At 40.7% G+C, this 14,634-nt stretch overlaps 1 protein-coding gene, 1 long non-coding RNA gene and 1 pseudogene across 2 annotated transcripts in view; 1 reads left to right on the top strand and 2 right to left on the bottom strand.

Moving 5' to 3' along the window:
- SPATS2L (spermatogenesis associated serine rich 2 like) overlaps positions 1-14,634 on the bottom strand; it is a 143,937-nt gene that overhangs the window by 16,523 nt on the left and 112,780 nt on the right. The gene's annotated exons all lie outside the window — the stretch shown is intronic.
- On the bottom strand, positions 819-7,670 carry LOC120587513 (uncharacterized). Its single transcript, XR_005648990.1, has 3 exons — positions 5,947-7,670; positions 4,107-4,113; positions 819-828 (listed from the first exon to the last, which is right to left on the bottom strand). It is a non-coding gene; the product is annotated as an uncharacterized LOC120587513 (long non-coding RNA).
- Positions 7,679-7,798, top strand: LOC120587808 (uncharacterized; annotated as a pseudogene).

Below are 14,634 nucleotides of genomic sequence, written 5' to 3'. Positions count from 1 at the left end.
CTTTTGGGGAGAGCTGAGAGGAAGAAGGTGAGAACACCTCCTAAAATTTTCTGAGGAAATAGTGAAAAACAGAACAGGGAAGAAAATGATAATGGCAAGAAGAAGAAATTTGGGTTCCTCCACCCTTAGCCAACCAGAAGTCTTCTAATTAAAGTCTCTAAGTTTTGAGCATGCAAAGTACACAACTAAAGGAAATACATGCATGTGATATAAGATTGGGTGTCTTGAGACTTCCAGGGTGTGTGTTTGGGGGAAGGGGAGCTGACTGCAGTGAGAGTGCCAGGACAGTCTCACACAGTCCCTCCACCCTATCAGTCCCCAAACAAGGCCACAGACCTGGAGGCTGGGAACCCTGCAGCCTATGTGTGTGTTGGATGGGCAGAACGGTATAGGATGTGGCCTTTGCTAATTTCTTTGCCAGCCACAAGATCATGCTAATTTTTTGTTGATTAAATTTGTTAACACAGTTATGTGCCCATAGAGTTTATAAGATGGACAGCTGGGGGTCTAATGCATATTCCCAAGTCTAACGCATGTTACACAAAGCACAATATTCATACAATGGTTAGTTCAGACCTTCTGGGCTAGCAACAGGAGGAATGAGTGTTATATACAATAAGTTGTTAATCAGATTAATGCCCACTTGAGGATGTGAAAGAGACGGTGGAGTTGGCATCAAACCATTCTTCTATTCTTCTGGGTATTTCAACAAAACATTGTCTTCAAGTGTCTTAGTAATGCAAGCATTGCTATGTGTGACTGCTTTCAAAATTCATGTGCATAAAGGTAAGCCAAAGAATCTCTGCCGAGTCAGGACCCTGCTCTGAACTGACGATCTGAATGCAAACCAGAATCAGGTGCCAGCCTGAGACAGCTCCCCCTGAACCTCCCTCAAGAGTCTCAAAAAAGGTGCACCTGAGGATTTCCTTGGATTTTGCTTTCAAGGCGGCAGGCGTATGGAAGGGAAGAGTAGCTGTGGGAAGTGGATGCAGAGGATGAGGTAGTAAAGGCCAGCCTGTCCTCTGGCAGGCTGTCAGACAGCGAGGAGCCAGCATCACATCAAGCTAAGCACCAGATCAAAAGAAGGGTCCAAGAGAAAACACTGCGTCTAAAACCTTCCAAATGTCCACAAGGCTTGGTGTCATATCCAGCTTCATGAGGAAATTTCATCTGTGGCATTCACAAGTCCTATTGAATCTTCTTAGAGGTACTAGGACTGAGAAATACACTGAAGTGCTGCCTGATGAAAAACAACACTGCAAGCTGGATAAAGACAGAGGGTGCTGGGCAAAACCCCGGTACAGTGTTACCAGATGTGGAGGGCGGGAGGATGGGCCTTTGAGAGGAGTGACCTCAGAGAGTTGATGGTCACAGAAAAATCAAACAGTGTCATGGACCACATTCCCACAGGGGAAGCAGAAAGGTCACATGCTTGCTTTTGAGGTAAACTTATATGAACAGGTATCAGCCTTAAATTGCCTCAAAATGAGAACAGATCATAGCTAATACGTCCTGAGTGCTTACTGTGTGCCAGGCGCATTACGCAGATCACCAGTGCCTTACTGGATGATCTTGTTTAAGTTTCACAATGGCCCGGAGGGCATGAACTCTGCTCTCTCCTCACCACAGGGCCTTGGCACATGCCCTTCTCTCTGCTGGAAGACAACTCTCCTCCCCAGCCCTGCCTTTCTTCATCTCATTAACTTTCGAGTATTCCTTCAGATCTCTTAATCATCACTTCTTCAAGGAAGCTCTGAGTTTTTAAAAACTTTTGTTCAACTTTATAATCTTAGAAACTTATGATCAACTCATGATCTTTTGGGTTGCTTGACGAAAATTGTTTGATAGTGACGAATGAAAGGGAAGAAAACATATTCATTTTTCTGTGGCATACCAATGAAATTTCTTAATTGGTATATCTTAGTGCTAGCACATAAATCATGTTTATGCAAAAATTTATATAATTTTTGTCACTGATGGAATCTAATCATTTGAGATATAAACTTATGAATAAAAGTATGACAATTTTCACCAAACTGCCCAGGGTTTGGCTCAGAATCAAAAATGGGTAGTTGATGATTCTGTTTGCAAATGGAAGTGGTGATAAATTGTTGAAATTTGTACTTTCCCCCATTAATTGTCTGCAATTCTAGGTTTTGAACATTTTTGCTTTTTAACAGCGATCCTCTGTACTTGACAGAAATACAGAAATCTTTAAATGGCTTTTCACTGACTACTAAAAGTCCTCTCGATGGCGTGGTAAAGTCCTCAGGAGGGCACCAGACTTAAGATACAACAAACAGTCTTACCCCAACTGAGCTCACACAAAACCCATGCTGACCTCACATGTTTCAGATGTGTCCTTTATCCTTCCAAAAATACATCTCATTTTGTCTAAACTGCCTGGACAGTAAAATTTTATTCTGTTGCCATAAAAAAGCTTTTATTATCAAAGCAATAAGGTGTAAGGAGATTACCACGGCAAAGGCTTTACCATTTATTATATAGTTAATCACAGAAATAAAGTGTCATTTTATAAAAATGTTTCCACTGTCTTAATTTCTTTCTATAGAGGACTAATAATAATAACAAAAAGAATCAGAAAGGTACTTCAGCAGGAACAGATTTACCATTTTCTGCTCTGTGAAAGACTCTTCTTTAAATTTGGAGACTAAGACACTGAGTGACGAAGCTGCTTCATTCGGAAGCCTGCATGAGCCTTGTCAAGTCTCCTGTTCTTCAAAAAGAAAGATGCTGTGATAGGGACCAGCCTCAAGACTATCAGGGGTTGATAAGGTGGAGAGGAGAACCTGCTGGTGGATGCTGAGGAACAAAAGCAGAATTTCAAAGGGAATTTAAAGAAATCTATCAGCAGAAGCAGCCAGAGTCAGTTGTTAAAGAGTTAAAAAACTAGGCCACCTTCCATCTCCACTGAGTTGGCCTCAGGGAGACAGTGTAATGAGAGAAACTGCCTGAGACCATCTGATCCCGAACAATTTTGCTTTAGGACCTTCTTGTGGATGAAGGGCTTCAGTCTGGAGCTTCCTTAACTCCTCAGCGGCCAAGCAGGACAAAGCAAGCAGAGAGGCTCCGGAAGGAGACAGAGCCCTGAGCCTCCTGCAGGATGAGTGTGCGGGAGGAGAGCCTCCTGCTCCCCAGCCCATTTGAGGGAAAGAGAATGTGGAAATTGCTGGGGAGAAAGGAATCTAATGAATGTTAAGGTGATGTTTCAGCCCTTCTGGCCTCTGTATTTTATATAAAGCAAACAGATGAGTGATATGCCATAGGGCAAGAATTCCTGTCTAAAGAATTTCTATTTATCTCACATTTCACATATGCCCCCACTGTGGGTTCTGCTCCTTACTGCTGTATCAGGAGTAAGAACTGTGACTGCCCACAGGAATGCCAGCTGGGCTATGTGGGCCTTGAGCTGGGAATTAGCACTGATGGAAGACGCCGTTCGTCCTGCCCACAAGTTAAGGCATCTATGTCTCTTCCCAAGTATGAAAGGATTTTGCTTACCAGGTGGAGTGCAGAAAAACTCCCTTTACACATTTAGAACCATGTTACCATGGGTACCATTTCCAGTCCAGCTCCCCAAGCATTATCAGAAATGTTTGGTCCCAGGGCAAAACTAGGCAGGGGTTTTAGCCAAACCATTTTTTCAACTATCTGTGCTGTCTCTGGCCTGACGTGGACGAATGCAACAGGACGGTGTGTGGTTCTCTATTCCTAGATCAGGAGAACCAGTGGCCCTAACACGACAGGTGCCTACAAATGGCACGCATGCTCTTGCATGTTGTCAACTCCCTGTTCCTCCTTTTTCTGTTCTGCTTCCTGAAGGACAGAGGAACATGCCACCCCAAAATACGACACTTCAGTATATCATTTTGAGCTATAGGCCCTTGAAAAACAGCAAATGCAGGGAAAAGGCTTTCTCTGAACTCCCCTATCTGCCTAAAGACAGGTCCTCTACAAGGAATTTGGTTGTCATAAAACTCCTCCCTCCCTGGGAGTTTCATCAAATGCAAGGATTACTGACTCTTGTCATAGGACATCAGAAGTCAACACTACACCCAGATACACTTTATCAGAAACTATCATACCTCCTGTCTAGTCTTCTATTCTTTCCTAAAAATCACTTATGATCCCCTAATTCCCCCTCCTTTTTCCCTGTTAAGATGGTATTTAAGCCTGAGTTCTAAGCCACCTCTTTGAGTTCCTCATTTTCCCTTGGGCATCTGCCATGAAATATACATGTTAATGAACTTCCGTTTGTTTTTCTCTTGTTAATCTGTGCTTTATGATAGGGGGTCTCAGCCAAGAACTCAGAAGGGTAGAGGGAAACTTGTTTTTCCTCACTTACATCCTCATGCTGTCCCCTCTCCTACACTCTGTGGACTGGCTACTGGTACCACCACCCATGCAGTTTCCATGACTCCTCTTCCTTCACCTCCCATGTGATCAAGTCCTCTGAAGTCCACCCCAGAAAAATCTCTCCTACCGTACTCCACTTCCACTGCTGCCAATTCAACTCCAGGCTCATCATCAAGTGGTCGGCTATGTTTATGTATTTTTTTTGGTTGGGACTCCTGGGTCTGTTCCCTTCTACTCTATTTTTGCATTTAGGTTTTACAACAATGTGAATTCTTTTTATAACCAGAAACAATGAATTTAGTAATAATTTAATAGTGAAATTTAATAATATAAATAATAATTTATAACTAAAAATAATGAAATTAATTTTTTCCAAATGCAGCAGTAGTGACAAAGTGATCTTTTAAAATAATTCTTGACTCCTACTGTACGATTTGGTAAACACGACTTACATGTCTACAGAATGTAGACTGGAGTTGGAACGCAACCATTTGATAAGCTGCCTAGTCACTGTGACTATCAGTGAAATAAAGTAGCAGTGCCTCTAAGCACGAACCACACTTAACATGTAAAGTTAAAATCTCTGTCAATGAATGCAACAACAGCACTCAATTTGCCAATCAGGCTGAGCTCATTCTATTTCTATTTCTTTTATCAGAGGTAATATAATCTGTTAATTTAATACTTCTTAGTCTGCATTTTTTATATTAGAATCCTGCGATGACTTAAGTCACAGTTAATGAATATTTCATCACACTGTCTGAGGTGTATTTCAGGAATGAGATGTGCAGATTTAGCACAAGGACTAACTCCCAACACTTACAAAATCCTAGAGTTTGTAAAAAGACAGTTAATTGAAAAAACAAACAAACAAGGATTCCTTTTTCTTCTCAGAAGTTTTAAAATGACATCAGAGTTTCAAAATCCTGTAAAGCTACAAATCCCACAACACCACATGTTCAACGGAAAAATCTATATTCCTTGTAGACCTCCATTTAGAATTTTACATATGATTTTGCTTAATAATGATTCTTTATCTTTGAAAATTATTTCTTAGTTTTGTTTCTTTCTATGGAGATCACTATTCAAGGAAAGTCACTTAACTATGTTTAGTTTCTATAGCTACAAAAATTATATTTACGACCACCCTCTTAAAAACAAAAAAACTAAAACTTCATCTAAGGAAAAGAAAGCAAACTATTTGTGCATAGTAATTGTCTTATAGCACAAGGATACCATTTAAGGAATTGAATTAACATTCTTCTTCACATTTTTCTCTTTTTTTGTGCTCATTAAAAAAACTGAAAAAGCAGGATAAAATAAAACAAATTTCAAAATAAAACAAGGCAAAAGCTCTCTCGGTCTCATACCCAATATAGAGCCAACCACTCTGAATGCTGTTGAATTTCTTCCCAATCTTTTTTTGGGGGGTGGTAGTGTCTATGCAGAAGCCATCATGGTTGTTGAATACGGATAACTTAGAAACAGAAGCAAGAGACTGATGTGGCACAAGAAGTTGCAGAAATATTGGCCCGTGTCCAAGCCAAGGCAGCCCAGTGTAGCTGAGACTGCTCCTGAACTCCTTGGTTCTCATGTGAAAAGGGGAGGGGTGGGAATATACACTTCTTGGTTTGGGCCATAAGGCTCTTCACCACCCAGCATCTCTAGTCTCATGTGCTGCCACTACTCTTCAGGACCTGCCCTAGGCCATCAGCTTCCCCAATGGGGGGAACAAACAAAATATTAAACTCTATGTACTTACTTTTTATTCTAAAAAGTAGACTTTCCTCACCTTTACTATACAGATTAACAGGAGTACACATGTATGATTCATAAGTAAATTTTCTAGTTTGAGAGGGATGTACTCAAAATTAATTGACGGAGTGAGACCCAAGGAACATATTCCTCTCAGAGCACACTGTGGCCTCTCTTGATTCTGGTTCCTTGTGTTGTTTCTTCTGCATAGAATCCTCTTTCTCCCTTCTCAGTATGTTACTCCCTAGTCTTCCTTCAAGAGCCAGCTCTAGTGTCACCTCTGCGATAGACCCTTTCTTGACGAGCCAGATGGTGTTGATTTTCCCCTCCTCCGTGCACAGCTCCATTACAATTTTTGCCATGCGGCATTACACAGCCTGTCTGTCTGCTCCCATTAGACCTTGGATTGTTTTAGGAAAGAGATCGTCTTTTATCACTCAGTATTTTTAGCAGTGCTTCTTCAAGTGTTTTCCTCAGACCACTTACACTGGTACATACTCTACTCATTAAAAGCAGATTCCCGGACTCCACCCCACGCCCACAGAAGCCGAGTCCCTGGGAATGTGGCCCAGAGGATCCCCATGCATTCCAAACTTTGAGAATCACGGCCTCGTCACACATTCATCTATTTGTCGGATGGATGAAGGAAGGGGAAGAGGAGGTAGAAGAGAAGGCATGGTAAGGCATGAAAGGGAAAGTAGGCTGCATTAGTGGCTACTGTGGCCATTCAGAAACAGGGGTCCTTTGGCTTTACTTGTCTCTTCATTGAGCAGTAAACAGTAAAAAGTTGTGATGAAATACCTATATCTCGTAGCTGGGATCCAGTGCATGCTAAATAAACAGAAAGGTGGAGAAGATTAACGTCTTGGTATAGAGGGAAAGAAATTTACTAAATGCTGATCTGGAAGGGAAGAGAATCAAGCTAGATTAAACTTCTATCATGGGCCAGGCTAGAGATTTTCTAGAATAATCTAAGAAATGCATATCTTGTACATGAATAATCACAAAACTCCTAGAAAGTGACAGCAACACCTGTTTTATAGCTGAGTAGAAGTTAAGAAACTCAATCATCTTCAGAGCTATAATATGAGAAGATGAGACTTAAACACCATTCTTTCTAATTCTAAACCCCATGCTTCCAATTAAGTGGTTAATAAACCTTGAAAATGTGACTTTTGTTAGAATATGGCCTACTAAGAATCAAAAGTTTACAGTCACTGGAAGAATAATATAACATACATATGAGGAATTTTATTATATTAACTTCAAGTATTTAAACAGTCTTTTATAAGATTCATTGATATCCTAGCAGACAAACTGCTCCAAATGAAGCCTCAGTCTCACTCTAAGAGACTACAGAGTCTCACTCTGTACCAGTCTAAAAACAGAAATAAACTCCAAGATCTATTCTGAAATTATGACCTAGGATATCTCAGTCTAAAAATTATAATGTATTTTATATTTAAACTAATATAGAAGAACAAATTCATCTTATTTTCCCAGTGAAAATGGATTATACTGTAAATTAAACACACACACACACAAAGTCTATGGCCATGCCACACTGAAACGTGCCCGATCCTGTCTGATCTTGGGAGCTAAGCAGGGTCGGGCCTGGTTAGTACTTGGATGGGAGACCACCAGGGAATACTAGGTGCCACAGGCATTTAAAAAGAAACAACAACAACGCACACACACGCATGCACGCACGCATACTCTCCCTCTGGGATTGTATAGATAGAACAATTGGCTTGATTCCTTTTTATATTTCTATTCCATGATGAAAACTAACAATTCCTATTCAGGAGCATGTTACCAGGCTGGTTTGATTGGTAGCCTTCATTTGCTAAAAAGATTCAGAAATCTTTTGAGATTTCAAGCTGAAATCAGAATCAACTTCTTATCCCCCAGCTCTTATTGTGGGTCTATTATTCTGCAAAGAAGGCTGCAGTGAAAGGAAAGCCGCCTTCCGATGCTAAGTGTGCGACTGACATAATGTATGGAGGTAATCACACATGTAGCTCAGAAAGGCTATTAATACAAGGTGCTATTTATGCTGGTTTCCTGGGGACTATACCAAAACTGAAAAGGCTAGTTCTGTGTTTTTTGTCTTCATCAACCTGCTCTTCCTTCACGTCACTGATTGACTCAGTCCTTGCAGTGGCCCTGGGGAAACATCTCATGCAGAGAAAAATCTTCAGGACGAAAGAAAATAGGAAAAAAGAAGCTTCCACTCCCAAAAGTGAGCTACACTATTTAGAATGACATAGTCACGAATGAGGCAGTATTTGAAATACAGTGTACCACAGGGACTTGCCTTAGTCACAAAGTCACAAGGACCTTGAGTTTCTCCATGGGATATGATATTTACCCTTTTCGCAATTTCAGAATGGATTCTGGAGCTTATTTCTGTTTATTGGACTGGTACAGAGTAAGAAAATGGAGTCATTTGGACAACAGAAACAAAAAACCCCAATATATATGGCTCTCTCGAGGCATAAATATATTAGCCTCTTCTATTATTGTCTCTTGATATCCTCTGCAGGTGTGTGTTCATCTCCATACTGTGCATTCCTTCAATATGTTGGCATAATCTCGAACACTGGGCGTGGGGAAAAAAAAACAGGTTTGTTTAATTTCTGTTGTAAAGTGTTCTGTACAAGTCACAAGCAGGTGGGTACTTAGGAAAACCATTTGATAAAGAGGAAAGGGATTAATCAGAAAGTCTAATTTGTACAGGTTTTGATCAATGGGAAGATTGTATTCATTTCCAGAGCAGAAGGACACAGAAACCTTTTATTAAATTTCTTTTAAAAACCATAAAAAAAAAATACAATGCAAACCCTTGGTTTTGTCTTCATTACACATTTAGCCTAAGGATTTGGCAAAATCTAGCAATCGTTTAACACACTGCTGATATTTTAATAGGGAACTGAAGGTTTTGTAAAATTATTACATAACAATGCTCAGTGGCTGAAAAGGTTACAAACTTCAGCTCTCCTGCTGGTAATCCCATTAACCAACATCCCTTGTTGAATGGCGCAGAGAAAAGCATCATCTTAGTCACGGACAGCACACTACTCCAGATATTCTTGATGCTGGTGGGGGCACTAGCAATGCTTACTATTCCGGCCACACAGTTTTAAAATGGAGTCTCTATTCATTACCTATTCTTATGTCAACATCCTCTGTGTGATTGAACTCAAAAACCAAGTTTGCTTGCTGTCACAGCATCTACTCTGTGACACAGATCTGATTGTAGGACCTGTTTTACCTAGTACTTATTTTCCCTATGTTTATCTATCAAAGTACACACTGCTACAATTCCAATGACTCCCTTAATTAAGAGAGGGTAATTAAATGGTTAACAAGTATTTGTTCAACCGCTACTGACTGTACCATAAGATACGCAAAAAGACCTGTTTTCCTTCAGTTTAAGGAGCGCAGGGGCTAGCACACCTGAAGATGTCACTGGCAGTAGAGTAGCCGGACATATGCCATTGCATGCCCAGGAACACCAAGTAATATTGCTGCCTGGCTGAAGCCAAAGAAAAATAATAATCCCCTAGACAGAAGAATTTCCTACTGTATTTATTTTTACATGCTTCTGATCTTCATCCTAATCTCGGTCCCCTCTATGCTATTTGGTTTTATTGCAAAATGAGAAAAAGACTCAGGTAGAGACAGAATGGCTAATGAAAGTGACTGCCTATCATTAGCTACAAGCATCAGTTCTCAACATTTCCATTTTCTCCTAAGAACTGAGTTAAATTCTATAATGAAAAATTGACAAAAAAGCAAAGCCCTCAATGTTCTACACTGCAATACAATTGTTTTTCTGGTCTTAAGGAGACAAAAATGTAATTTGACCTTGAAAATGTGTAGCTAGAAGGTTTATGTTTCAGGCAATAAAAAAATGTTTTTTCTTACTTCACTGATCTGAAAAGAGAAGACACCACGGTTATGTCCTTTGGGTGTGTAAATGATTGGAAAGGAAATATCCTCTCACGTCTCCAGTGGTGCATTAGGAGGACAAGTGGGGTGGGGCAGGTAGACACTCAGTGCTGCAAAGGGAGGAATCTCTGCCCTCCCCTTAAGGAGCTACAGCAGAACACGCAGATGGACTGTGTCCAAGTTGACCGTGACGACGGACATGGAGTCTTCCTCTCTCTTTCTTCGCCCAGATTTCCTCAGCATTATTGATGTCTTAGGGCAGATAATTCTTTGTAATGTGGGTGAGAGTGGGGGAAGAGGACTGTCCTGTGCATTGTAGGATATTTAGCAGATGCCTGGCCTCTACCTACTAGATGCCAATTCTAACAACCAAAAATATTTCCAGACACGCTGTCTCCTGGGGGTGCAAATTCTTCCTGTTGAGAACATTGCTCTAGCCCCAGACATATCGCTCCCTTTGCAGGACTCTTAACCAGTGAGTTTCAACCACAGGTGCAGAAAAGAATCACCTGGAGTTCTTTTTTTTTTTTTTTTTTTAAAAAAAAGAACACTATTTCTGGGTCCACTTCAGACCAGTGACATCAGCATCTCTGGGGGCGGCAACTAGGCAAAGGATGACCACAAAGCTCTAAGAGTTTAATTATAGTGTATACATATATACTTTGGTATGGAGCGAAGTAAATATTAATTTACAAGTATCATCTTTTGGGCATTGTTAAGTTAGTCACAAAGGGGAAAAATAAAAACTCTAAAGAGCACAGAAAATTCAGGCTATTAGCATTGTATGGAGAGCCAGGTATTAACCTAAAAGCAGCTAAGCATTTGGGAAATGTGGGGTGAAAAAAAACAACCAATGAGGAAAGAGTCCTAAGTGATAAAACTGCAAAAGAAGAAAAATGGTCTTATTTGGACTCAAACTGAAGTAGTTCCAAGACTGTATGCTCCAAGGGTTTTATACTGTTTGGGCATCCAAGGATCAGCAAACAGGGGATATGGGACAGACTGCCGAATAGCTTGTTCTAAAATACAACAGCCCCACCAGCAATTTCCTTTTCAGGAGGCCTTCTCACAGCCCAGAAGAAGGGCACAATATTTAAAACACCACGGTGACGATACCTGGTCTGTGTGTGGGCCACCCTGCTGACCACCAGGTGGTCTGTGCGGTTCTGCTTGGCTACCGCTAGGGCTTCCGTAGCAGATGAGAGGCTCCCTTTGTAGTGGGGCTTGAGGCAGGCCAGAAGAATTTCGACTTATCTCAAAAAAGCTTTTTCTGCAGCCTGAAAATCTCACTTTCAGAGTTATTCTTTTGGCTGGTGGAGAGAGTCTCAACAGACTCTATTAACATTTGTTAACATGTAAATATGTCACTTTGGGAGGAACGACACATGGCCATCAAGAGGATGAGGTTATCAGTTACACAAAAATGAGTTTCAGTGGTTAAAAAGAAGGAACGGGAAGGGAAATGGGAACTCCATTCCAAGTTCCCATCTAGTAGTGAGTGGTCCCATGGTGAGGAGCCCCTGGCCTGCAGGGGTCAGCAGGAGGTTCACCCTGCTCTGTTGTGAGGGAAGAAACTCCAAGATAGAGAGAAGGGGAAAGTGGGCAAGGGTTTAGCATCAGGAGAGCTGAAACTCCTGAGCTACTTGTGAATTCTCCTTGAGCCAGACCTGGCACTGCTTCAAGAAAAAATACACATGAGGCATAGGGACATTTCTGGCCCCTTTATACAGAACGCATGCTTTGATTGATTTCCCTTTCCTATCTGAACCCCAAATGGTCCCATTTTCCGCAACCCTGTTACCCCACCCTCAGCGCACAAACCCATTCTCTGCATCCCTGTACCCCACCCCCAGGACACACATCCTTTGGCTCATTACCATCTTCCATTTTCTTTGGGAGTGCTTTTAGTTAGATGTTAAATCTCCAATAGCACCTAACAATCTTTATAGCTCTACTTTGGAATACTTTCTCCCCAGCATATGGCAGAACCATCAAGTATTACTCTTCCTCCTCAATGTTTTTTAATTCAATGTTTTATTGCTCATTTTAAGCCTTCGGCATCAACTTGGACACACACACACACACACACACACAGATTTGTGAAGAGAAGCTAGACTAGTTTGCACACAAAGCAATTAAATCTGGCAGCTATAATTCCAAAGAATGAATATTTTCCAGTTGTGGTAGGGGGCCAATCATACAGAAAAGAAACCAGCTGTTTCATGTTAGTTCCTGATGGAACTTTTACACAGATGCTCATGTTGCAAAATTTATTTTCTGTTAAGACGTATCGTGAGAGCACTGTGTCATATATGTTCCCCTGTCAAATCTCCATTCTTTCTGGGAAAATAAGAATGATCCATGTAATGGTCAGTTAGCCCCATGTAACCACGTCCCGGCTAAATGCCAACTTGGATATTACAGTCTAGCTACTTAATGGTTTTCTTCAGGATCTGTATTGAACAAAGTATTCTTCACAACCAGACTGAGAAGGATAAGCATTTAGTTAAATTTTCTCAGATAGCTGCTGACCTGGTCCTGAGCATGTGCAAACAAGTGCCTTCTCCCAGGTTCACAAAATCATCATCATTGGGGGTAATTCTTTCAGGCAGGATTTACCTCCTGAAGCTGGCACTTTGGTAGCAAAGTGAATGTTTAGATTTTCTATTTATTTCTGAGAGTTTCTATTTATTTCTAAACTACACACGACTCCTGTTTAATTCTTCGGCGAGAGAACTGGGTGGCCTGGAGTAGGGAGAGAAGAGGGACTGGAAGTGCAGTGCTGCTCGTGTACCAAATGAGTTGCCAGCTGCCTCAGAACCAGCACCCTTTAGAATTCTCTAGAGGACTTATCCCACATCCTCCGAATCTGGATACGTCTTGTGATGTAATCCTGAAGTTTCAATTGTATTAAATGAGCGGTGCCGCATTAAAAATTCTAATGCCTATAGTTCATGACCTCATCACCAATAGGGTAGCTTAATTTTCAAAAACATTTAAGTTGCCTTCTTCAGTTCTGTTGCCTGCTATTTTTCAAGAGCACCACAATCCCTAAAATTCATCCCTCAGAAAACCTGAGGGAGACTTCATTCAAGAACATTACCACATTGGCTGGCCTACAGGCTTATGTGGAACACAGTCAAAGTTTTTCCACTTGGTAGAAAAGCATGTAATTGGTTGATAAAAACAAACAACAACAACAAAAAACAACTTTGGTTTTATTTTCAAGTTAACAGTTATGTCATTATTTTGGGATCATTTTTATTAAGAGTTAGAGCAGAAAACAAGTTCTGGTGTTTTGTCATTTTGCAGCAACAGCATACAGGAAACAGTTGATCTAAATTTGTTCTTCTTCAGTTTGGAGGGAAAGTGCCACTTAGTTAAGTAGGGGACTTTTAAACAGCAGTATTGCTTGGCAGAGCTGATTCAGAAGTGATCTTTCCCATCAGTTTAAAACACAATGTGAATTACAAGCAGAAAAAAGATATACAACTTCCCTGGGTGCTGACTTTCCTGGCCCCACGCTTTCAGCTCTTGAGGAGCGAAACACTCAAAGAATCTGTTATAAATCTTAAGATGTCCCGTGACTCATGTGATGTTCATTTTACTAAGGAAATAAAATAAAATAAAAAAAAGGACTCAGAGCAGCTGGAGGAGAGAGGTAATTTGAGGTCATTGCTACACTTTGTCAATTAGTGTGTGAGTCACTCAGATGGAAGGTATAATACAGAGGCCTCAGAGGAAGAGTTTATTCTAAAATGTCACACAAAAGGATAAGACAGAGTGGTCTTCTCTGAGCAGCTAGCTGATGCCTCCAGACAGAGGCTGGCCAACTACGACCCCCAGGAGCCAAATCTGGCCCATGGCCGTTTTGCATTAGCTCCAGCTGCTTTTGTGCCACAACAGCAAAGCTGAGTCGTTGCAAAGACCTTATAGCCCATAAAGCTTATAGTATTTACTAGCTGGCCCTTTACAGATAAAGTTTGCTGACTCTGCCTCTACAGTACAGGCCTGGAAGTTGAGTGTGATATATATATTAGAGTAACTTAAGGACATATTGGAAAAGTCATATAACCATAAAATTTAAAAACCAATAATAATAAGAAGAACACCTTTCATTTGTATAGTATCTATACCTTTTCTAAGTACTTGGAGTTTGCTTTGAACAATTAGATTGAACGATCAGATAGGTTATAATCTGATTAAACAGAGAAGAGGTCTACGAAGGTCAAGGTGCTGTGACTGGGTGAAGGGCAAATAATTCCTCACCAAATGATAACTGAAAGGCATGGTCTTCTTTCAAGTCCTTAGTGTCTTATGTACCTTTGGGATCTTGTATTATATGTAGCACATGGCTTGAAATTCAAGAATTTTAGATTAGTGTTAAGCGTAATCCTTAGTTTTATACAACTCAACAATCAGCTAAAAAGCACATCAGTGTCCAAAAAGGGACTTAAAATAGGAAGATGTGATCAAATTCTAGATCATGAAAGGCCAGTGATATATAGAGAACATGTTATGTGAGCCTGGGCATTGTGGATGTGGCTT

This window comes from Pteropus medius, unplaced genomic scaffold (assembly GCF_902729225.1).
Source record: "Pteropus medius unplaced genomic scaffold, Ma_sr-lr_union100, whole genome shotgun sequence".
In the NCBI taxonomy this organism is placed as follows: domain Eukaryota; kingdom Metazoa; phylum Chordata; class Mammalia; order Chiroptera; family Pteropodidae; genus Pteropus; species Pteropus medius.
Note: the sequence above shows the minus strand (reverse complement) of the source record. Positions and strands in the feature narration are given on the sequence as shown.